Source organism: Ranitomeya imitator, chromosome 7 (assembly GCF_032444005.1).
Source record: "Ranitomeya imitator isolate aRanImi1 chromosome 7, aRanImi1.pri, whole genome shotgun sequence".
In the NCBI taxonomy this organism is placed as follows: domain Eukaryota; kingdom Metazoa; phylum Chordata; class Amphibia; order Anura; family Dendrobatidae; genus Ranitomeya; species Ranitomeya imitator.
Window position 1 is genome coordinate 37,676,533 of NC_091288.1, and position 21,207 is coordinate 37,697,739.

Sequence of the window (21,207 nt, forward strand, 5' to 3'; positions counted from 1 at the left end):
CTGTACAGGCAGTTAGTCATTGATTTCAGCGAACAGAGGATTACTGACAGTAAATGACAAAATTCAAAAAAAAAAACCCACAACACAATATTATGTAAATTACTACCTGGGGTGGCACAGGAAGGGTTAACCACTGAAAAAAGTGATATTGAATAAAAGGAACTTACACAAGTGACAAAGTTATGAAACGCAGCTCATCTAAGGGAGGACGGCGAGCGCCATACACAGTATACAGCATATAGGCTAGTATACAGCGTATACACAGAACAGAGCACACAGTATACAGCATATAGGATAGTATACAGCGTATACACTGAACAGAGCACACAGTATACAGCATATAGGATAGTATACAGCGTATACACAGAACAGAGCACACAGTTTACAGCATATAGGATAGTATACAGCGTATACACAGAACAGAGCACACAGTATACAGCATATAGGATAGTATACAGCGTATACACTGAACAGAGCACACAGTATACAGCATATAGAATAGTATACAGCGTATACACAGAACAGAGCACACAGTATACAGCATATAGGATAGTATACAGCGTATACACAGAACAGAGCACACAGTATACAGCATATAGGATAGTATACAGCGTATACACAAAACAGAGCACACAGTATACAGCATATAGGATAGTATACAGCGTATACACTGAACAGAGCACACAGTATACAGCATATAGAATAGTATACAGCGTATACACAGAACAGAGCACACAGTATACAGCATATAGGATAGTATACAGCGTATACACAGAACAGAGCACACAGTATACAGCATATAGAATAGTATACAGCGTATACACTGAACAGAGCACACAGTATACAGCATATAGGCTAGTATACAGCGTATACACAGAACAGAGCACACAGTATACAGCATATAGGATAGTATACAGCGTATTCACTGAACAGAGCACACAGTATACAGCATATAGGCTAGTATACAGCGTATACACAGAACAGAGCACACAGTATACAGCATATAGGATAGTATACAGCGTATACACAGAACAGAGCACACAGTATACAGCATATAGAATAGTATACAGCGTATACACTGAACAGAGCACACAGTATACAGCATATAGGCTAGTATACAGCGTATACACAGAACAGAGCACACAGTATACAGCATATAGAATAGTATACAGCGTATACACAGAACAGAGCACACAGTATACAGCATATAGGATAGTATACAGCGTATACACAGAACAGAGCACACAGTATACAGCATATAGAATAGTATACAGCGTATACACAGAACAGAGCACACAGTATACAGCATATAGGATAGTATACAGCGTATACACTGAACAGAGCACACAGTATACAGCATATAGGATAGTATACAGCGTATACACAGAACAGAGCACACAGTATACAGCATATAGGATAGTATACAGCGTATACACTGAACAGAGCACACAGTATACAGCATATAGGATAGTATACAGCGTATACACAGAACAGAGCACACAGTATACAGCATATAGGATAGTATACAGCGTATACACTGAACAGAGCACACAGTTTACAGCATATAGGATAGTATACAGCGTATACACTGAACAGAGCACACAGTATACAGCATATAGGATAGTATACAGCGTATACACAAAACAGAGCACACAGTATACAGCATATAGGATAGTATATAGCGTATACACTGAACAGAGCACACAGTATACAGCATATAGGATAGTATACAGCGTATACACAAAACAGAGCACACAGTATACAGCATATAGGATAGTATACAGCGTATACACTGAACAGAGCACACAGTATACAGCATATAGGATAGTATACAGCGTATACACAAAACAGAGCACACAGTATACAGCATATAGGATAGTATACAGCGTATACACAAAACAGAGCACACAGTATACAGCATATAGGATAGTATACAGCGTATACACTGAACAGAGCACACAGTATACAGCATATAGGATAGTATACAGCGTATACACTGAACAGAGCACACAGTATACAGCATATAGGATAGTATACAGCGTATACACTGAACAGAGCACACAGTATACAGCATATAGGATAGTATACAGCGTATACACAAAACAGAGCACACAGTATACAGCATATAGGATAGTATACAGCGTATACACTGAACAGAGCACACAGTATACAGCATATAGGATAGTATACAGCGTATACACTGAACAGAGCACACAGTATACAGCATATAGGATAGTATACAGCGTATACACTGAACAGAGCACACAGTATACAGCATATAGGATAGTATACAGCGTATACACTGAACAGAGCACACAGTATACAGCATATAGGATAGTATACAGCGTATACACTGAACAGAGCGCACAGTATACAGCATATAGGATAGTATACAGCGTATACACTGAACAGAGCACACAGTATACAGCATATAGGATAGTATACAGCGTATACACAAAACAGAGCACACAGTATACAGCATATAGGATAGTATACAGCGTATACACTGAACAGAGCACACAGTATACAGCATATAGGATAGTATACAGCGTATACACTGAACAGAGCACACAGTTTACAGCATATAGGATAGTATACAGCGTATACACTGAACAGAGCACACAGTATACAGCATATAGGATAGTATACAGCGTATACACAAAACAGAGCACACAGTATACAGCATATAGGATAGTATACAGCGTATACACTGAACAGAGCACACAGTATACAGCATATAGGATAGTATACAGCGTATACACAAAACAGAGCACACAGTATACAGCATATAGGATAGTATACAGCGTATACACTGAACAGAGCACACAGTATACAGCATATAGCATAGTATACAGCGTATACACTGAACAGAGCACACAGTATACAGCATATAGGATAGTATACAGCGTATACACTGAACAGAGCACACAGTATACAGCATATAGGATAGTATACAGCGTATACACTGAACAGAGCACACAGTATACAGCATATAGGATAGTATACAGCGTATACACAAAACAGAGCACACAGTATACAGCATATAGGATAGTATACAGCGTATACACTGAACAGAGCACACAGTATACAGCATATAGGATAGTATACAGCGTATACACTGAACAGAGCACACAGTATACAGCATATAGGATAGTATACAGCGTATACACAGAACAGAGCACACAGTATACAGTGTACAGTATATACATAGAATACAGTATATACACAGTGCAGTATATAGCATCGTATACACAGTACAGAGCACACAGTATATAGCGTACAGTATATAGGATAGTATACAGCGTATACACAAAACAGAGCACAGTATATAGTGTACAGTATATACATAGTATACAGTATATACACAGTGCAGTATATAGCATCGTATACACAGTACAGAGCACACAGTATATAGTGTACAGTATATACATAGTATACAGTATATACACAGTGCAGTATATAGCATCGTATACACAGAACAGAGCACACAGTATATAGCATACAGTATATATACAGTATATACGCAGTACAGTATATAGCATTGTATACACAGTACAGAGCACACAGCATATAGCGTACAGTATATACACAGTATACAGTATATACACAGTACAGTATATAGCATCGTATACACAGTACAGAGCACACAGCATATAGCATACAGTATATACACAGTATACAGTATATACACAGTGCAGTATATAGCATCGTATACACAGAACAGAGCACACAGTATATAGCAAACAGTATATATACAGTATATACGCAGTACAGTATATAGCATTGTATACACAGTACAGAGCACACAGCATATAGCGTACAGTATATACACAGTATACAGTATATACACAGTACAGTATATAGCATCGTATACACAGTACAGAGCACACAGCATATAGCATACAGTATATACACAGTACAGTATATAGCATCGTATACACAGTACAGAGCACACAGTATATAGTGTACAGTATATACTGTACATAGTATATAGTATATACACAGTACAGTATATAGCATGGTATACAGTATACGCACTGTACAGAGCACATAATGTATAGAATACAGTATATAGCATAGTATACAGAATATGAAATGTACTGAGCACATAGTGTAGTGTACAGTATAAACAGTACAATATGCAGCATATAGACGGAAAAGAGCACATAGTATACAGTATATACACAGTACAGAGTATATAGTATATACGCAGGTCAGTATATAGCATAGTATACAGAATAGAAAATGTACTGAGCACATACTATATAGCGTACAGTATAAACATAGTATACAGCATATACACAGTACAGTATATAGCATCATATACACAGAACAGAGCACACAGTATATAGCGTACAGTATATACACAGTACAGTATATAGCATCGTATACAGTATACGCACTGTATAGCACACAATGTATAGAATACAGTATATAGCATAGTATACAGAATATAAAATGTACTGAGCACATAGTATATAGCGTACAGTATAAACATAGTATACAGCATATACACAGTACAGAGCACATAGTATATACACAGTACAGTATATAGCATAGTATACAGTATATACACTGTACAGAGCCAATAGTATACAGTATATAGCACATAGTATACAGTATACCCACTGTACAGAGCACATAGTATACAGTATACACACTGTACAGAGCACATAGTATACAGTATATAGCACATAGTATACAGTATAAACACTGTACAGAGCACATAATATACAGTATATAGCACATAGTATACAGTATATAGCACATAGTATACAGTATATAGCACATAGTATACAGTATACAGCACATAGTATACAGTATACACACCGTACAGAGCACATAGTATACAGTATATAGCATATAGTATACACACTGTACAGAGCACATAGTATATAGCACATAGTATACAGTATATACACTGTACAGAGCACATAGTATACAGTATATAGCACATAGTATACAGTATATACACTGTACAGAGCACATAGTATACAGTATATAGCACATATGATAGTATACAGTATATAGCACACAGTATACAGTATATAGCACTGTGCACATAGTATACAGTATATAGCACATAGTATACAGTATATACACTGTACAGAGCACATAGTATACAGTATATAGCACATAGTATACAGTATATAGCACATAGTATATAGCAGATAGTATACAGTATTATAGCACATAGTATACAGTATATACACTGTACAGAGCACACAGTATATAGCACATAGTATACAGTATATACACTGTACAGAGCACATAGTATACAGTATATAGCACATAGTATACAGTATATAGCACTGTGCACATAGTATACAGTATATAGCACATAGTATACAGTATATAGCACATAGTATATAGTATATAGCACATAGTATACAGTATATACACTGTACAGAGCACATAGTATACAGTATATAGCACATAGTATACAGTATATAGCACTGTGCACATAGTATACAGTATATAGCACATAGTATATAGCACATAGTATACAGTATATACACTGTACAGAGCACATAGTATACAGTATATAGCACATAGTATACAGTATATAGCACTGTGCACATAGTATACAGTATATAGCACATAGTATACAGTATATACACTGTACAGAGCACATAGTATACAGTATATAGCACATAGTATACAGTATATAGCACATAGTATACAGTATATAGCACATAGTATACAGTATATACACTGTACAGAGCACATAGTATACAGTATATAGCACATAGTATACAGTATATAGCACTGTGCACATAGTATACAGTATATAGCACATAGTATACAGTATCTAGCACATAGTATACAGTATATAGCACATAGTATACAGTATATAGCACATAGTATACAGTATATAGCACATAGTATACAGTATATAGCACAGTGCACATAGTATACAGTATACAGCACATAGTATACAACATAGTATACAGTATACAGCACATAGTATACAGTATACAGCACATAGTATACAGTATACAGCACATAGTATACAGTATACAGCACATAGTATACAGTATATAGCACATAGTATACAGTATACAGCACATAGTATACAGTATATAGCACATAGTATACAGTATATAGCACATAGTATACAGTATATAGCACAGTGCACATAGTATACAGTATATAGCACATAGTATACAGTATACAGCACATAGTATACAGTATACAGCACATAGTATACAGTATACAGCACATAGTATACAGTATACAGCACATAGTATACAGTATACAGCACATAGTATACAGTATACAGCACATAGTATACAGTATACAGCACATAGTATACAGTATACAGCACATAGTATACAGTATACAGCACATAGTATACAGTATACAGCACACAGTATACAGTATATAGTACACAGTATACAGTATATAGCACATAGTATACAGTATATAGCACATAGTATACAGTATCTAGCACATAGTATACAGTATATAGCACATAGTATACAGTATATAGCACATAGTATACAGTATATAGCACATAGTATACAGTATATAGCACAGTGCACATAGTATACAGTATATAGCACATAGTATACAGCACATAGTATACAGTATACAGCACATAGTATACAGTATACAGCACATAGTATACAGTATACAGCACATAGTATACAGTATCTAGCACATAGTATACAGTATACAGCACATAGTATACAGTATACAGCACATAGTATACAGTATACAGCACATAGTATACAGTATCTAGCACATAGTATACAGTATCTAGCACATAGTATACAGTATCTAGCACATAGTATACAGTATCTAGCACATAGTATACAGTATCTAGCACATAGTATACAGTATATAGCACATAGTATACAGTATATAGCACATAGTATACAGTATATAGCACAGTGCACATAGTATACAGTATATAGCACATAGTATACAGTATATAGCACATAGTATACAGTATACAGCACACAGTATACAGTATATAGCACATAGTATACAGTATATAGCACATAGTATACAGTATATAGCACATAGTATACAGTATATAGCACATAGTATACAGTATACAGCACATAGTATACAGTATACAGCACATAGTATACAGTATATAGCACATAGTATACAGTATATAGCACATAGTATACAGTATATAGCACATAGTATACAGTATATAGCACATAGTATACAGTATATAGCACATAGTATACAGTATATAGCACATAGTATACAGTATATAGCACATAGTATACAGTATATAGCACAGTGCACATAGTATACAGTATATAGCACATAGTATACAGTATATAGCACATAGTATACAGTATATAGCACATAGTATACAGTATATAGCACATAGTATACAGTATATAGCACATAGTATACAGTATATAGCACAGTGCACATAGTATACAGTATATAGCACATAGTATACAGTATATAGCACATAGTATACAGTATACAGCACATAGTATACAGTATACAGCACATAGTATACAGCACATAGTATACAGTATACAGCACATAGTATACAGTATACAGCACATAGTATACAGTATACAGCACATAGTATACAGTATATAGCACATAGTATACAGTATATAGCACATAGTATACAGTATATAGCACATAGTATACAGTATATAGCACATAGTATACAGTATATAGCACAGTGCACATAGTATACAGTATATAGCACATAGTATACAGTATATAGCACATAGTATACAGTATATAGCACATAGTATACAGTATATAGCACAGTGCACATAGTATACAGTATATAGCACATAGTATACAGTATACAGCACATAGTATACAGTATACAGCACATAGTATACAGTATACAGCACATAGTATACAGTATACAGCACATAGTATACAGTATACAGCACATAGTATACAGTATACAGCACATAGTATACAGTATACAGCACATAGTATACAGTATACAGCACATAGTATACAGTATATAGCACATAGTATACAGTATATAGCACATAGTATACAGTATATAGCACATAGTATACAGTATATAGCACAGTGCACATAGTATACAGTATATAGCACATAGTATACAGTATATAGCACATAGTATACAGTATACAGCACATAGTATACAGTATACAGCACATAGTATACAGTATACAGCACATAGTATACAGCACATAGTATACAGTATACAGCACATAGTATACAGTATACAGCACATAGTATACAGTATATAGCACATAGTATACAGTACATAGCACATAGTATACAGTATATAGCACATAGTATACAGTATATAGCACATAGTATACAGTATATAGCACAGTGCACATAGTATACAGTATATAGCACATAGTATACAGTATATAGCACATAGTATACAGTATACAGCACATAGTATACAGTATACAGCACATAGTATACAGTATACAGCACATAGTATACAGTATACAGCACATAGTATACAGTATACAGCACATAGTATACAGTATACAGCACATAGTATACAGTATACAGCACATAGTATACAGTATATAGCACATAGTATACAGTATATAGCACATAGTATACAGTATATAGCACAGTGCACATAGTATACAGTATATAGCACAGTGCACATAGTATACAGTATATAGCACATAGTATACAGTATACAGCACATAGTATACAGTATACAGCACATAGTATACAGTATACAGCACATAGTATACAGTATACAGCACATAGTATACAGTATACAGCACATAGTATACAGTATACAGCACATAGTATACAGTATACAGCACATAGTATACAGTATACAGCACATAGTATACAGTATATAGCACATAGTACACAGTATATAGCACATAGTATACAGTATATAGCACAGTGCACATAGTATACAGTATATAGCACATAGTATACAGTATATAGCACATAGTATACAGTATATAGCACATAGTATACAGTATATAGCACATAGTATACAGTATATAGCACAGTGCACATAGTATACAGTATATAGCACATAGTATACAGTATACAGCACATAGTATACAGTATACAGCACATAGTATACAGCACATAGTATACAGTATACAGCACATAGTATACAGTATATAGCACATAGTATACAGTATATAGCACATAGTATACAGTATATAGCACAGTGCACATAGTATACAGTATATAGCACATAGTATACAGTATATAGCACATAGTATACAGTATATAGCACAGTGCACATAGTATACAGTATATAGCACATAGTATACAGTATACAGCACATAGTATACAGTATACAGCACATAGTATACAGTATACAGCACATAGTATACAGTATACAGCACATAGTATACAGTATACAGCACATAGTATACAGTATACAGCACATAGTATACAGTATATAGCACATAGTATACAGTATATAGCACATAGTATACAGTATATAGCACATAGTATACAGTATATAGCACATAGTATACAGTATATAGCACAGTGCACATAGTATACAGTATATAGCACATAGTATACAGTATATAGCACATAGTATACAGTATATAGCACATAGTATACAGTATACAGCACATAGTATACAGTATACAGCACATAGTATACAGTATACAGCACATAGTATACAGTATACAGCACATAGTATACAGTATACAGCACATAGTATACAGTATACAGCACATAGTATACAGTATATAGCACACAGTATACTGTATATAGCACATAGTATACAGTATATAGCACATAGTATACAGTATATAGCACATAGTATACAGTATATAGCACATAGTATACAGTATATAGCACATAGTATACAGTATATAGCACAGTGCACATAGTATACAGTATATAGCACATAGTATACAGTATATAGCACATAGTATACAGTATATAGCACATAGTATACAGTATATAGCACATAGTATACAGTATATAGCACATAGTATACAGTATATAGCACATAGTATACAGTATACAGCACATAGTATACAGTATACAGCACATAGTATACAGTATATAGCACATAGTATACAGTATACAGCACATAGTATACAGTATACAGCACATAGTATACAGTATATAGCACACAGTATACAGTATATAGCACACAGTATACAGTATATAGCACATAGTATACAGTATACAGCACATAGTATACAGTATACAGCACATAGTATACAGTATATAGCACATAGTATACAGTATATAGCACATAGTATACAGTATATAGCACATAGTATACAGTATATAGCACATAGTATACAGTATACAGCACATAGTATACAGTATACAGCACATAGTATACAGCACATAGTATACAGCACATAGTATACAGTATACAGCACACAGTATACAGTATATAGCACACAGTATACAGTATATAGCACATAGTATACAGTATACAGCACATAGTATACAGTATACAGCACATAGTATACAGTATACAGCACATAGTATACAGCACATAGTATACAGTATACAGCACATAGTATACAGTATATAGCACATAGTATACAGTATATAGCACATAGTATACAGTATATAGTACACAGTATACAGTATATAGCACAGTGCACATAGTATACAGTATATAGCACATAGTATACAGTATATAGCACATAGTATACAGTATATAGCACATAGTATACAGTATATAGCACATAGTATACAGTATACAGCACATAGTATACAGTATACAGCACATAGTATACAGTATACAGCACATAGTATACAGCACATAGTATACAGTATACAGCACATAGTATACAGTATATAGCACATAGTATACAGTATATAGCACATAGTATACAGTATATAGCACATAGTATACAGTATATAGCACATAGTATACAGTATAGTACACAGTATACAGTATATAGCACACAGTATACAGTATATAGCACATAGTATACAGTATATAGCACATAGTATACAGTATATAGCACAGTGCACATAGTATACAGTATATAGCAGATAGTATACAGTATATAGCACATAGTATACAGTATATAGTACACAGTATACAGTATATAGCACATAGTATACAGTATATAGTACACAGTATACAGTATATAGCACACAGTATACAGTATATAGCACATAGTATACAGTATATAGCACATAGTATACAGTATATAGCACAGTGCACATAGTATACAGTATATAGCAGATAGTATACAGTATATAGCACATAGTATACAGTATATAGTACACAGTATACAGTATATAGCACATAGTATACAGTATATAGTACACAGTATACAGTATATAGCACACAGTATACAGTATATAGCACATAGTATACAGTATACAGCACATAGTATACAGTATATAGCACATAGTATACAGTATACAGCACATAGTATACAGTATATAGTACACAGTATACAGTATATAGTACACAGTATACAGTATATAGCACACAGTATACAGTATATAGCACATAGTATACAGTATATAGCACATAGTATACAGTATATAGCACAGTGCACATAGTATACAGCACATAGTATACAGTATATAGCACACAGTATACAGTATATAGCACAGTGCACACAGTATACAGTATATAGCACACAGTATACAGTATATAGCGCCTCCCCTGTGTACACAGAACAGCGCCCCTAGCGGTCACACCGCACTGACAGCTCCATCAGCGCTCGGGGACCTGCGGCTTCTGCTTCTGATGTCACTACGACTCTCATCGCTCCGCTGGAGTTGTAGTCCCGCACTCCCGCGCCGAGCCCCGTGCGCCGCCGGTTCCCGCTGCCGATCATCCCTCGTACATGAAGTCACAAAGTTTTGTAGGAAGTTGTACTCACAGTGATGGACGGGCGGCGGCTCTGCTCCTGGAGCGCTGTGTGCCGGACCCTGCTGGGGGAGGCAGGTGACGAGGGAGGATCCGGGCGGAGGAAGGAGCTGGAGGCAGCGGTGACGGCCCCGGAGCGGAGGACACTGCGGACGGCGCTTCCGCTTTGCTGGACCCAGGTGAGAGGAGGCTGCAACGTAACCAAGGAGCCAGCAGTGCGCATGCGCCAGACTCACCTGCCCAACGCCCCTACCTGTAATACAGGTGAGCGACCAGGAGGCGCCGGCAGGAAGGAGGGAAGGAAGAAAGGAGGGAAGGAAGGAGGGAAGGAAGGAGGGAAGGAAGGAGGGAAGGAAGAAGGAAAGGAGGAAAGAAGGAGGGAGGAAAGGAAGGAGGGAAGGAAGGTAAGGAGGAAAGAAGGAGGGAGGAAAGGAAGGTAAGGAGGAAAGGAAGGAGGAAAGGACTGTCACCTGTCTATTGAGTCTATCATCTATAGATCATAAAAAGGCAGCACTCCAGACAAGACAAGGTCAAATTGAAATAAAGGTGGACATTATTAAATAAAATGGCTTAATAAACTCCACCTTTTTTCAGTTTGACTTTGTCTTGTCATATTGGACGTTTGTCTGGAGAGCCGGCACCTATAGTGAGTGCTTGTTACTTGGTGCCACAATTCCCTTTTTCAATATCTATCTCTTATCTATCTTGTCTATTTGATATTCAAAAGAAGCTTTATTGGCAGGACAAAACACAATTTTGTCAAAGTAAGTGTACAATAGGGAATAGGGACTGTTGGATGGAGGAATGGGGCACATCCAGGGTGGGGGCTATGGAAGTCCATGGCATAGCACAGTTCTCTTTCTTGCAGTCTATAGCCACGCTGAGGCGCTGCGCCGCTCTCTCCCCACCGCGCTGCTCATATGCTGTGCCGCTCTCGTGCTGCGTCGCTCTCTCCCCCACACTCACGTGCTGCGCCACTCTCTCCCCCGCGCTCACACACTGCGCCGCTCTCTCCCCCGCGCTCACACACTGCGCCACTCTCTCCCCCGCGCTCACACACTGCGCCGCTCTCTCCCCCGCGCTCACGCTGCGCCGCTCTCTCCCCTGCGCTCACACACTGCGCCGCTCTCTCCCCTGCGCTCACACGCTGCGCCGCTCTCTCCCCCGCACTCACACGCTGCACCGCTCTCTCCCCGCGCTCACGCAGCGCCGCTCTCTCCCCCGCGCTCACTCGCTGCGCCGCTCTCTCCCCCGCACTCACACGCTGCGCCGCTCTCTCCCCCGCACTCACACGCTGCACCGCTCTCTCCCCGCGCTCACGCAGCGCCGCTCTCTCCCCCGCGCTCACTCGCTGCGCCGCTCTCTCCCCCGCACTCACACGCTGCGCCGCTCTCTCCCCCGCACTCACACGCTGCACCGCTCTCTCCCCGCGCTCACGCAGCGCCGCTCTCTCCCCCGCGCTCACTCGCTGCGCCGCTCTCTCCCCCGCGCTCACTCGCTGCGCCGCTCTCTCCCCCGCGCTCTTTTCTTCCCTCATCTCCCAGCAGGATATGGGTTTTCTCTTCCTCCTTCATGGAGATGAAGTCGGAAGTATTAATATGGAGTCCGTCCCTTTGGAGGCGGCTGTGAGAAATGTTTGCCATTTGTCCCACAGGGCATTTGTGAGGTCAGACACTGATGTTGGTGGACAGGCCGGGATCACAGTCTCTTTTCTAGTCCGTCCTAAAGGTGTTGGTTGAATTCTGGGCTCTGTGCGTCCGGTCTTGTTCTTCTACACCAAACTCCCACAACCTTGTCTTTATGGACCTGGCCTCGTGCACTGGGCACAGGGATGGGGAACAGAAGAGGTCCTTCCCCAAACTGTCCCTACAAAGTTGGAACCATACAATTGTACAAAATGTCTTGTGCTGAATCTTTATGATTTCCCTTCACTGGACCTAAGAGACTGAGGCCGAGCCCTGAAAATCAACCTCAGAGCATTATCCATCCTCCACCAAACTCTACCGCTGGCACAATGCAGTCAGGCAGGTAATATTCTCTTGGGCTTCTCCAAACAAAGGCTCATCCATCAGACGCCAGCCAGAAAAGCAGGAATCCTCACTCCACAGAACACGATTCCACTGTTTCACTGGTGATGGCTTTACACCACTTGATCCGACACGTGGCATTGTGCTTGGTGATGTAAGGCTTGCATGTAGCTTCTCCACCATGGAAACCCAAGCCATGAAACTTTGCAGCCGGACCTCCAGGAATCCTTTGGCTAAGTGATAAATACCTGTAGATGTAGTCAGCAACCTGATAATAAACCTTATTAAAGGCACCAACGTTAGTAGCAAGCATATTCTGGGATGTAATACGTAAGACCAACAATATACAAAGAATGTTCAAACGGTCAGGAGTCAGTGTTTAACGCATTCCAGTACTTCATGCAATGTACATGTGAAGTCATGAGCCCACGATCGGAAAAAATGTGTCCCAAATGTCATGGTGGTAGAATATCCAGCACCGTATACTACTTAGCACTGTCTATCGGGGTAACATATTGCATGTAAATTCATCCCACGATCTCGCACGAGATCAAATCACACGACACCACATGTGATACGTCGCCATGAAGCCTGGCATCAGTGACACAATCCTGCTCCCATAAAGCAAAGGTTTACTTTCTCCGTCCGTAATAAAGCACAAGTAACTGGACTGTACTTTACCCAAATAGGGTCTGCGCAGCGGAGGCAATGCCCTGTCACTGTCTGGAAACTGTGATGTCACCTGGACGCCGGCCAGCCCCAGACTGACTTCAGGAACTTCAGTGGTAACCACGTTATTATTACAAGCCAGTGACTGACGCCGCCGATCACATCGTGGATTTTCACCTCGGAAAAAAGTTAGCAAAATTTAACCATTACTTGTCCTCTTATTTTTTTATTTTTACATCATTTTTTTGTTTTATATTTGTTTAACAAATAAAGGAATTTTCAGGTTTAGACATGAATGTCAGTAGGTGATGGGTTATACATGATAGTGTATGGCGAGCTATTGATAATGAGATGCTGATTATGCAGCAATGGAAAAACCAAAGCTGTCCGGAGTCACCAATTACATTTTAGAATCTTCAGGCACATTGTTTCAGCTAATATGTGAGTCACGCTTCACCAGACAAATATATATTTTTGCACCCGATTGGATTCACTATTGATACTTCCAGATGGAATTCATCCCCCTGTTACCCAGATCGTTCTGAATAGTGATGAGTGATGAATGTGCTTGGATAAGGTGTTATCTGAGCATGCTCTGGTGCTAACAGAGTCTTCGGAGTGCTCGAATGATATGTTCGAGACCCCGTGGCTGCATGATTCGCGGCAGTGATAAAACGTGCGGAGATTACCTGCTTGTTAGACAATCCCTGCATGTGTTGCATGCAGTTGTCTAACAACCGGGAGACATGCAGACGCAGGGACTCGAACATAATATTTGAGCACGCCGAAGTCACTCAGCGCCAGAGCATGCTCAGATAACACCTTATCAGAGCACGTTTGCTCATCACTATTTGTAAACAAAACAAACTATGGAACTACAAACGTGTAACTTTAATATTTATTTTTTTCTTCTCATATACAATAAATAAAAAGTATATATTACGAACAAAGGACAAAGAAACAATGATGCACAAGGATTTCCTTGCACCTTCATCCAGAGGGGTTACGTCAGTCAGACCTCACTGATCAGACATCCATCTGTCTGAAACTTATTCATCTGAAGCTGTAAAGTTTCGGGGTTCGTACCAGACGGTGGTGAACTCCGAGCTCTGACTTCTCCCTGAAGTCCGTATTAGTGTTCAGAGCTCCGGGAGGAGACAGATAGCCCCCTAGCCCTTCCCACGACTATTTTACAGCCCTTTTACAACACCAAAATTCGGGTCCCAGTTGACTTCTATGGTGTTCAAGTCGAACTTTGGACAAAAGTTCGGTCGAACCAGACCATCCACATCTCTATTCATCATCATTGATCATATTGATATTTTGGGCTCCCCGGTCCATCTTCCGACGAAGACACAACTTCCTCCCAACTCCATGCATTGGTGATGTTTGAAGGGGGCTGGCTCAGTTCATTACAGCCAGCCCCCTTGTCCGTAACTAATTCAGAGTAAGAGAGCCAGCACCCATCAGAAACATTATTGACATAGCTTATGTTGAGATGGACGTGGTGGAAATAACCCTAGAAGAGAGGGGTGCCGAATTAGGACCACCCTGGCAGATAACATTTTTTTCTGCCACTGGACAACTCTGAAGTCAGAAAAAAACAACCTCTGACTGCTATAAATATAAAAAAATGATAATCACTGAATGTTGGAACAAAAACTGACCTGGTGTTGGAAGGCTAAATGTATTTCACATCAGATCTGCTTGTAGAGACTTCCATTGATCGGAAAAATGGCAGAGCGGAATGAAGAATAAGGCGTTTTTCTGGAGACAGCCCCTTTGATAGGCAGCTGTAACCTTAGATTCCCCCCCTTTACTACTTTTTAGATGTCACAGACTGTTTTCCGCACATTTATATTTTTTGCATATTTCTCTGTAATTTTAGATATCAGTGGGATCATCTCCTGATCGGAGGGAGACGGACGGCGAGCGCTGACTCACAGCAGACAGATCGGTGTGACGAACGACTCGAATGAATGAGTCACCTCCACCCAGCTCTGAATGAAACGCAGCAAAAACCTCAAGCAAATCGCAGCCGGCGTAATTATAATCTCATGTTCTGTGCCTCTCACTCATGTTTCCCGGCTGCTGTGTGGTCGTCGGTGTATTCACACAAAGAAAGTGTCTCCATAAACAAAAAGAAAACTCCATAAAGAACCACAAAGTTCTGGGATGCATACAATAGAAGCAAAATGGCGCTCAGGAGGCTGCACACTTCTTTATTTCTTTTTACTTTTCTAGAGCCATTCATTTCCACAGCGCTTCACAGACATTATCATCTGACTAATGCTACAGTGACAAAGTAATATTTATTATTGGAGACATACTGTGGTTCTGATCAAAAGCGGGACCGGGTGGGAGAGAAGCGATGAGCGAACGTGCTGGGATAAGGTGTTATCTGAGCATGCTCGGGTGCTAACAGAGTGTCTTCGGTGTGCTCAAAAAATGTCTTCATGTCCCCGCGGTTGCCTATGTCAGCCGGAAACACATGTAGAGATAGCCTAAGGCCGGGGTCACACTAGACCGTAATACGGACGAGTGCAATGCGATAAAAAATCGCATAGCACTCGTCCCAATGTTAATCTATGGGGCAGCTCCCATCATCCGATATTTTCTCGGCCGTATTCAGGATCCGAGTGAAATCGCAGCATGCTGCGATTGTCAGCGTTTCGCGGCCGAGAATCGCCAATGAAAGTCTATGGAAGCCCCAAAAATACGGATCACACACGGACCAGCAGTGTGACTTGCGAGGAATACGCAGCGCTTTTAGAGAGAAAAGCCGGCAATTCAGTGCGGTGTACAGTAAAATCACACTGACAGCTTAGAATAGAATAGGTCGAATAAATGTGTACACATAGAATAGGTATATATATATATATGTCAGTGAGACACATATATATATATATATATATATATATTAATATTTCATCCAGCGCGATATAGCAGAAAGCTGGTAATTTAATTACCGGCTTCTGCTTTCTCCATCCTAAAACCCGACATGATTTGAGACCTGGTTTACATACAGTAAACCATGTCTTCTCCCCATTTTTTTGCATATCCACGGTTATTGGCCCCCCCCCTGGCTAAAAACATCTGCCCCCAGCCACCCCAGAAAAGCTCCCAGGCTTTCTAGGTAAGTTCCCACGATCTATGAACATCCAGCAGAGGGCGCCTCACCGCAAATGAAGCTAAATATAGATCATTGATCTATATTTAGCCTCATTCTCCGGGGTTTTGCAGCAAGGAGCAGCATTGCATTAGCAAAGCTCCTGGCTGCAAAATATTTTAACCCCTTCAGAAGGATTTACATCGTTGGACGTTACAGATCTGCGGAGGGTAAGTATATTGTTGGTTTATTATGTTTTTTTACTTACAGAACGAGGGTCTTCAGTGACTGGATTGGGCATAGAATAAAATACTCCAACAACCATTGTTTTTATTTCATTAAAATAATTTTAAATATTGTGTTTGTCTTTTATTTAACCCTTTCATTCAATTGGATTAATAATGGATAGGTGTCATAATTGACGCCTCTCCATTATTAATTAGGCTTAATGTCACCTTACAATAGCAAGGTGGCATTAACCCTTCATTACCCCATATCCCACCGCTACACGGGAATGGGAAGAGAGTGGCCAAGTGCCAGAATAGGCGCATCTTCCAGATGTGCCTTTTCTGGGGTGGCTGGGGGCAGATGTTTTTAGCCAGGGGGGGGGCAATAACCGTGGACCCTCTCCAGGCTATTAATATCTGCCCTCAGTCACTGGCTTTACTACTCTGGCGGAGAAAATTGTGCGGGAGCCCACGCCAATTTTTTCCGCCATTTAACCCCTTAATTTAATAGAACGGCCAAATTTTGCAGAGACACACTACTGACATTAGTAGTGTGGAATATGCAAAAAAAATGGAGAGAAGACCTGGTTTACTGTATGTAAACCAGGTCTCAAATCATGTCGGGTTTTAGGAAGGAGAGAGCAGAAGCCGGCAATTAAATTACCGGCTTTCTGCTATATCGCGCTGGATGAAATATTAATATATATACATATATGTGTCTACTGACATATATATATATATATATATATATAGACAGTATATATGTTTGTTTGTTTTTGACACATGGATCCCTTGTATTGGCGTATGTTGGTTTTGCAAGCCTGCGATAAAAACACGCAGTACGGATGCCATACGGATGTCACACGGATCATTTGATGCGAGAAAATCGCATCCTCGCACTGCACTCGGATCACTGTTTTGTAAAAATTTTTGCGATTCTCCTCCGTCAAAAACGGACCGTTTTTTTATACGTTGTGTGTGTCCCCGGCCTAACAATCAGGCTCTCCGTGCTTGTGCTATGACAGTGACACAGCCACGACACATGCAGCTGCGGCACTAATCAGCCAGCGAGCTCCATGTATCTGGGTTCCCTCTGCAGCTTATTCGGCAAGGGCTATAGCTTTCCGAATAAGCAGGGGCTCAAAGAAATTCGCTCAACTCTACTTAGGAGTAGAGATGAGCAAATCAGAACTGCAAAGTTCAGGGTTCGCACCGGACACTTAGTGCTGAACTCCGAATACGGACTTCTACTGGAAGTCTGATTTACAGTTCAGGAGTATGGGGAGAAGAGAGAAAGAAAAACAGATTTTCCAGCTCCAAAGTTCAGGTCCCCTTTGATTTCTATGGGGTTCGGGTACTGTTCTGGTACTTTGAACTAAAGTTCGGTCGAATTCGACGAACCCGAACTTCCTCGCCTCTGTTCATCCCTACCTAGCAGAATATTTGAGTGCAGAATAATTATACAACTGTACATTTCCTCATCTGAATTATTTATTTTCATCTGCTAAAGTGAGAATAATCGCCAAACAGCTCAAAATGTACAAAAATACAACTCTGGATGCATTACTAAGTTTCTTGGAATCGCCTGAACTATTAATTTATGCAAAGTTTGTTGAAAGTGCAGTTCCCATTTAACATTTCTGCACCCTATGATATATTAGTATATCATGAAGAAGGCTCATCACCTACCCGGAGGACAATGGCAGTCTTAGACACCACCGCCATTATCAGCAGCGACTTTAAGGTACCGTCACATTAAGCGACGCTGCAGCGATATAGACTACGATGCCGATCGCTGCAGCGTCGCTGTTTCGTCTCTGTGTGGTCGCTGGAGAGCTGTCACACACACAGCTCTCCAGCGACCAACGATGCCGGTCTCCTGGTAACCAGGGTAAACATCGGGTTACTAAGCGCAGGGCCGCGCTTAGTAACCCGATGTTTACCCTGGTTACCATTGTAAATGTAAAAAATAAACAAACAGTACATACTTACATTCCGGTGTCTGTCCCCCAGCCTCAGCTTCCCTGCACTGTCTCAGCGCCAGCCAGCCGTAAAGCAGAGCGGTGACGTCACCGCTGTGCTCTGCTTTATGGCCGGCCGGCGCTCACAGTCAGTGCGGGAAGCTGACGGCGAGGGACGCGACAGACACCGGAATGTAAGTATGTAGTGTTTGTTTTTTTTTACATTTACACTGGTAACCAGGGTAAACATCGGGTTACTAAGCACGGCCCTGCGCTTAGTAACCCGATGTTTACCCTGGTTACCAGTGAAGACATCGCTGAATCGGCGTCACACACGCCGATTCAGCGATGTCTGCGGGAGATCCAGCGACAAAATAAAGTTCTGGTCTTTCTGCTCCGACCAACGATGTCACAGCAGGATCCTGATCGCTGCTGCCTGTCACACTGGACGATATCCGCTATCCAGGACGCTGCAACGTCACAGATCGCTAGCGATATCGTTGTTAAGTCGCTCAGTGTGACGGTACCTTTAGCTAGCTCTGATCACTGCTGTGTAAGAATTTACATGTTGCTGATAATCTCTTTCAGCGGCATTTAAGTGGCGTGATCCCTATGGGATTTAAGTTTGGACTCCATGAACAACGATAAAAAAAAGTTTTATGTGTCTTGGAAAATGGCATCGTTCTGTGTGTATCGGAAGCGCAATATTTTTATATGTCATTTCATGCAGCACATACGAGCACAAGTTACATGGGAACTAGCTCCTGCCTGTGCTGGATATGTGCAGGAAGGGGTTAAAAATCGCCAATTTTATTAATTTAATTTGGTTTGTTGAAACATTTTCAGAGTGGAAAAAAGGCGATGTTTTCTTAGCATTAGCTACATTAACATGAAGGCCGTTCATTCGAGTCTTCCTGCCGAGATTTAGCACTCGTCTAATTAGCATGCAGTCCATCATCGAAGTTTGCTGTAAAAACCTTTGAGCCTTAATTGGTTTGTGCATCTCGGCATGTATCAGTGCTTCTTGGATTGCATATAAATCATGTTCCTGAGAGTCAGAACTAAACAAGAAAAAAAAAAAGGAAGGATTCAGAGAAAAGAAATCCCACTTGGAGTTTTAATCCAAAATATTTGACTTGTGGCAAAAAAAAAAAGTGATAATTTTCCATGAAATCCTCCCCTATACGCCGCACAATTTTTCACATTTGTTTTTTTTTTCAGGGCTTAGAATTTTTTTGAAGTTCATATTCCGCACTTTCTGAATCCCAAATAAAATCATCACTAAAAAAAGATGAAACAATTGACTTCAGGGCTGATTGTATCAGTTTTTGACTCAATTCGCATCTGTATTCATTGAAGTTTTTCATTTTTTTTTTTTTTGGGCCTCTCTGGAATTTTTGAATAACCAATTTGTAACATTAGTCTA

The 21,207-nt window shown here is 39.7% G+C and overlaps 1 protein-coding gene and 1 long non-coding RNA gene across 3 annotated transcripts in view; one reads left to right on the top strand and one right to left on the bottom strand.

Annotated features, from left to right (window-relative positions):
• LOC138644543 (polypeptide N-acetylgalactosaminyltransferase 3-like) overlaps window positions 1-11,922 on the bottom strand; it is a 68,163-nt gene extending 56,241 nt beyond the window's left edge. Inside the window, exon 1 of the mRNA XM_069733070.1 lies at window positions 11,802-11,922. The gene's annotated coding sequence lies outside the window, so the exon portion shown is untranslated. The remainder of the gene's footprint in view (window positions 1-11,801) is intronic.
• On the top strand, window positions 11,846-17,278 carry LOC138644544 (uncharacterized). 2 transcript variants are annotated; one of them, XR_011314624.1, is made up of 3 exons: window positions 11,846-11,967; window positions 14,505-14,672; window positions 16,373-17,278. It is a non-coding gene; the product is annotated as an uncharacterized lncRNA (long non-coding RNA). The 2 variants fall into 2 exon arrangements; XR_011314625.1 differs by having other exon boundaries at window positions 11,930-12,052.
• The last annotated feature ends 3,929 nt before the right edge of the window (window positions 17,279-21,207 follow it).